The 6,165-nt window shown below is 47.6% G+C and overlaps 1 non-coding gene across 1 annotated transcript; it reads left to right on the forward strand.

The window, feature by feature from the left end:
- Positions 1-3,533: 3,533 nt before the first annotated feature.
- Positions 3,534-3,703, forward strand: LOC138227441 (U1 spliceosomal RNA). The gene has a single exon (XR_011184973.1). It is a non-coding gene; the product is annotated as a U1 spliceosomal RNA (small nuclear RNA).
- Positions 3,704-6,165: the final 2,462 nt, after the last annotated feature.

Below are 6,165 nucleotides of genomic sequence, written 5' to 3' on the forward strand. Positions count from 1 at the left end.
GAGTTAAATGCCAGTCTGTCTTTGATTACCTCCAGCAGAGAGAGGGAGATGTGTTGATGTTGCAGGAGTGTGCTTTAGCCTATCAAGAGAGGTATAAAAGTTTTGAAGATAGGTGGGATAAAGGGCCTTCTGTTTGGTCAGGGGACAATAACAACAGAGCCTCTGGCGTGGCCATTCTTTTCAAAGGATGGGCATTCAAATTGAAAAGTATTCAGAGGGTCATAGATGGCAGGTTGCTGTGTGTGGATGTGGAATGGGGGACCGTTAACCTGCGGCTAATCAATGTGTATTGCCCTACTGACGTAGGAGGAAGGGTGGAGCTACTCAAGGCACTCTCCCCCCTATTGTTATGCAGCACAGACGTGATAGTGGGAGGGGATTTTAATTGTATCTTAGAGCACAGAGACAGGCAGTCTAGCTCGCCGATAAAATTGGATTCCAGCTCACTGGCCCTGCAAAACTTAGTTCAAGACTTTAAACTCTCAGACACATATAGATGTATATATCCCACAACAGCAGGATATACATGGTCAGGGAGGAATAGCAGCTCCAGAATTGACTATTGCTTTGTCTCAGAGAGAGTGAAAGTTGTTGGGGTCACTCTTCAGCCTGTCTTCTTCTCAGATCATCAGGCTTTAGGGTGTAGAGTGGAACTCCAGGGCGGGACTGTCTTTGGCCCAGGCCTCTGGAAACTCAACACAAAGCTGCTAGAGAACGAGGGGGTAGTTTCCCGCTACAAGGAGAAACTATCACAGTGGCTGTCCTTGCAGTGTCTGTACGGGTCAGTAGGAGAGTGGTGGGAGGAGGTGAAGGTGAGGACAAAGGCCTTTTTCATGGCTGAGGGAAGGAAGGCTGCTGCCAGACGGAGAGGAGTGCTAGCCAGGAAACAGAGGCAGCTGCAGCGTCTCTACACGATGCTGCACAGTGGCTTCGATGTGCTCGAGGATATCGCCCTTTTAAAAAAGGACATCCGGAGCATAGCCGAAGAAAGTAGTCGAGGAGTGCTGTTAAGAAGCAGAGTGCAGTTCTTGGAAGAAAATGAGAAGTGTACTCGCTTCTTTTTCAGGAAAGTGGTAGGCTCCAAGACTGTCATGGAAAGTGTAGTTGATGAGGAGGGACGAGAGAGAACAGAGCCGAGTGCTATCCTCTCCTGCACCGAGGCCTTCTACTCAAGACTGTACAGCTCTACAGAGGTAAAGGATGAAGATATTCATTTTTTTACCTCAAAGCTAGAAAACATTTTGAGTGAAGAAGATAGGGAAGTACTTGAGAGGGATTTGACAGTAGAAGAGCTGAGACAGGCTATGGAGAGCTTACAGAAGGGGAAAACTCCGGGTGCTGACGGGCTCCCTAAAGAATTTTATTGCACCTTTTGGGATCTGCTTCAGGATCCGCTACTGCTCCTATTCGAGGAAAGCTACAAGACAGAATTGCTGCCTGACTCCTTAAGAGAAGGCACTATCTCTCTCTTGTTTAAGAAAGGAGCAAAAAATGACATAAAGAACTGGAGACCCCTCAGCCTGTTAGGCGTGGACACTAAGATCCTGTCCAAAGCCCTTTTCCTGCGCCTACAAAATGTAGTGGCCTCACTGGTAGGGAAAGAACAGACTTGTGGGATAGCAGGACGCCTGATGAGCGACAACCTGGCCTTGTTGAGGGATGTCTGTCTGTACTCTGAGGATCGCTCCCTCCCTCTGTGCATTTTAGGTGTAGACCTAGAAAAGGCCTTTGACCGCCTAAACCGGCAGTACTTAACATCGGTACTTGAGCACATGAAGTTTGGCCCCATCATGAGAAAGTGGATTAACCTGCTGTACACAGGTAGCAACAGCAGAGTCATGGTTAATGGCAATAGATCACGCACCTTTGAAGTCTGTTCAGGGGTGAGGCAGGGCTGCCCATTATCCCCCTTGTTATTCGTTTTGGCTATGGAGCCCTTAGCCTGTGCCTTGCGCCAGGATCAGGCCATTAATGGGATACCAGTGCCTGGAAGTGGGGGAGGAGAGGTAAAGACGTCTCTATACATGGATGACGTCACCCTGCTCCTCTCTGACAATGCCTCAATTAGCAGAGCTCTGCAGTGCTGTGATCGGTTCTCTTTGGCTTCCTCCGCAAAAATTAACACATCTAAGAGTGAGATTTTTTATCAGAACTGGAGGGAGCCAAAAGAAGGACATGATCTCAGGCTGCAAGAGAAGAGAATTAAGGTCCTGGGGGTGTATTTTGGAGAAGAGATGGGAACAGTAAATTGGCAGAACAAATTGCCAATCTTAAACAAAAAACTGATGCAATGGAAGGACCGAGACCTCACCATGACAGGGAAGGTGCTGGTCATCAAAGCCGAGCTCTTGCCTGTCTTGAATTTTCTGGCTTCTACCTTCCCAATCCCACACCGTGTTGCGGCGGTGCTGAGGAGATTGATGTTTCAATTTCTATGGGGTGGGAAGCAGGAAAGACTCAGAAGGGAAATAATGTACAGGCCGCTACCCTCAGGGGGGAAGTCTGTCCCAGATATTGCTACGAAGCTGCTGTGCATTTTCCTGGCCTCTGTGCTGAGAGGCTTTGCAACAGCACCTGCAGCGCGTACCTGGACTTATTTTTCCAGGCTCTGGGTAGGTAGGGAGGTGTTCAGAGTGTGGGGTGTCAGACCCAAGCTGGACGTCCCACTCTCTGACACATGCCCTGCAATTTATGGGACAGTTAAAAGTTTTCTAAGATCTCACCCAATTGGCCATATTCCCCTCCGAGATGTCAGCGTCCAAAAACTGGAAGATTTCGTAGCACCCCAGAACAATAGGCAGACCCCTGTGGGCATTTTAACATCAGCCCAAACAAGGAAGGTGTGGAAACACACATCCTCTAAATTTCTGTGCAACATTCACAGAGATTTAGCCTGGAGTGTCGTCCACCAGTGCTTACCGGTACGAACTTTCTTGTACCGTAGGGGCCTCACCCCCAGCCCTCGCTGCGTTAGGGTGGGCTGCGGCGAGGAGGAGACTGTGACCCATCTCCTGTGGTCCTGCTTTTTTGCTAAGGCCTTCTGGGCCCAGTTTGAAGATTGGTTGCAGGCTCTCTCGCCCCAATTTACCCTGACCGCTGCTTTCGTTAGATACGGCATCTCTCCTGTCAAGCTTCCTCCTGACGTGTTTGACAGGATCTGGGCCGTGGTGAACAGTGGGAAAGACGCCCTGTGGAGAGTGAGGAACATGGGGCTGTTCAAAGGCATCGAGGTCCCAGTCAAGGCAGCAGGTAGCCTGGCCCTGTTCATCACCCGAGAGAACTATTACCTCAGAGACCTGTGGAGAGAAGGGAGGGAGGAAGCAGAAAATCTGTGGGAAATAGAGAGCATAGGTCAACATCTCAAGAAACTGTGAAAAACATTATCATGTTTAAATAAAGAATGTGATTTGCACCAGAAAAAAAGAAAATTGTTGCTATGTAACTGTTACCGTGTCAAAATGTAATGAGATGTGATCATATATACTGTTTTAAGTATGTATATTAATGTAAAGCTTTCTGATTTGTGATTTCCTGTATTTTTTTGTGAAAAGAAAATAAAGTTCTTAAAAATCGAAATCGGTTCACCCAGGGCGAGGCTCGGCCATTGCACTCCGGCTGTGCTGACCCCTGCGAATTCCCCAAATGTGGGAATCTCGACTGCATAATTTCTGGTAGTGGGGGACTGCGTTCGCGCTCTCCCCTGATGTGCTTGGTCCAAAATCAGATACGGGAGGGTTAGGACACCACGAGCTGCGTGGCTGCGGAAGGATCCCGGTTCGACAGGAGTGGACGCCGCTGCTGGTTCTCGCTGGCTTTTAGTTAGGGGTCCGGAGAAGCATCTCAAGCTAGTTCCACTACTCCTTCCGGACGTTCATTTCCTTTTCAAAGTCAGTCGTTTTGCTGTAGTCTGCGTTCTTTAGGCTGATTATCGAGGTTAGCCTTTATTTGGTCATGGGGGGCTTTGGCACTGTATGCTGAGTCTAAAGACAGTTTCACCCGTTTTCTGATTGCTAGGTTCTGTAGGTTCTTTACCAGTGCAGACATGTCAAACAGTGAATGGCTGTACCTCTACTGTATCCGTGCTCAATGAATGAAATCGGTAACAAATGAATATATGTCTAGTTATACGAAAAACGAGTGGTTTATCGACTCATCTTCATTTGCATAATTGAAAAGTTCGGGCTCATAGCCGATGCAGTGCGTGCTAATTAGAACAGCAACGCTGAGCTCTCAGCACCGTACTGAGCCCAGGTGTTTTTCTAAAGCTGTCAGGTGCAGTTCATTTACATGAAGGAAATCTCTTACTGGGTACGATTACAATGCAGTAAGTAGCACAGACTACTTAGGGAGTAGCCCGATGCGTTTAAAAACGACCCGAGCCAGACAAGAGTCGAACCTGCAATCTCCTGATCTGTAGTTAGACACGTTATCCATTGCACCACTGGCCCTGGTGTGACACTGCAGGACTGTAACCCAGTGAGATCAGCACTGCAACTAGTAAAATATTACCCCCTTTCCATTCTTTTCCAAAAGTGAGAAACACCTGTTTTCTACATTTTGTCGGTTTTAAAACCATATCTCTTTAAACCAAACCAAGAGTTTGTCTTTTGCACTGATATTCTGATTAATTTCGATTTCAAAGAAAAAAAAAACTATCTTCCAAAGCATCATAAAATTGTCCCTTCTTCCAGACTCTACTTCTCTCTTGTAGTAGTACAGCAGAGCTTTCCAGGTGAGCAGATCACAGAGTCCGAAATGAGCTTCCTCCATCAAGCAAAGTACCTGAACATGACTCTGTCTTCATAAAAGCGCCCCTGTAATAAAGAAATTAAATCCGAAATCAAGAGGGCAGTTGCCTACTGAAATACAAGAAGTCATCAATTTTAACCTAGCAACACATTAAAGGCTGCATCTATACAAGTACGATTCTAGAAATGCTCACCAGATTACGTTTTAAGAAGGAACTGTGCCGAGATCCGCCGAGATCTTAACTCGGATGGCAGGATTCAGAGTCCGGAGTGCGGACTGATGGCGCACGGAGGGTCCACATACTGTGGATCCCTCAGTTTTCCTCCGCGTGTTTAAACCGCCAGCGTGTGACTCCCCTGTCCCCGTGACCTCATTGCTCTGCTCTCGCCTCTGTGCAGCCGAGCCCGACTCATGGTAAAGTGAAAAAAAAAATATGCCCTCAACGTGAGATTGACTCTGGAGCGAGGATAGATGTTACCTTTTTATCGTTGAACGGGATGTATGTGATGTGGCGACTAGGTTCAATTTTGTATCCTCTTTAAAAGATTAAGGACTGGGGTGAGCGTGATTTACCACCCTTTCAGCTAAGAACCCGACGTGCGGACCGTTTAAGCTGCATAGACTCGGTCGCTTAACTCTTCTCCATTAGCAGGGTTAAGGGTAAAGAAAAAAACATTGCTGACTTCTTTTTTTTTTGCCAGACGCGAGCTCTGATTAGCAAGGTTTGTATTTCATGTTTTGCAAGTTGCATCCATTTTAAGAAAAACAGGTCGTTCAAGACAGGAAATGAATGCTTGCATTTAATTAAGGCTAGCCGTAGGCAGTTGTCCATAATGACCAGTTCTGTTCGAGAAGACAGAACAAAAATGGCACCGCTGGGATTTGGAGCCAGGGTCTCCTGTTTACTAGACAGGCGCCTTAAGCAACTAAGCCACGGCGCCCCAGGAGAGCTGTCCTTTTGCAGCCACTTGGACACACCACTCAGACACATCTGCATTCGGTGTGTGCTCCGCCTGCTCGCTGAGCAAGTTGCCACCTTTTCATACAATAGCAACATCAACACCAAGAGAAAGGGTGACAAATGGCTTTTATCTGGAACTTTTCATGTCCAAGGAGCTCAATGTGCTTTCTGTGTACAACAGGGCCACTGAACTCCACACTGGCCACTGAACCACAGCAGTGGCTTGCTGGCTTGACATCTCCCAAGGAAAATGTTGAAATCGCACGTGGAACAGGAAAATGACCCTCGAGTACGAGGGAAAAAAAAGAAAAAGATCATCTGGAGCGCGCCAACCCATGTCCGGACAGCCCAGATCCCTCGACGAAGTGGCCGAGGGCTTAAGGCGAAGGACTGCTAATCTATTGTGCTCTGAACGCATGGGTTCGAATCCCATCCTCGTCGTGCTCCATGTCTGA

Source organism: Lepisosteus oculatus, unplaced genomic scaffold, assembly GCF_040954835.1.
Source record: "Lepisosteus oculatus isolate fLepOcu1 unplaced genomic scaffold, fLepOcu1.hap2 HAP2_SCAFFOLD_371, whole genome shotgun sequence".
NCBI classification, from domain to species: Eukaryota; Metazoa; Chordata; class Actinopteri; order Semionotiformes; family Lepisosteidae; genus Lepisosteus; species Lepisosteus oculatus.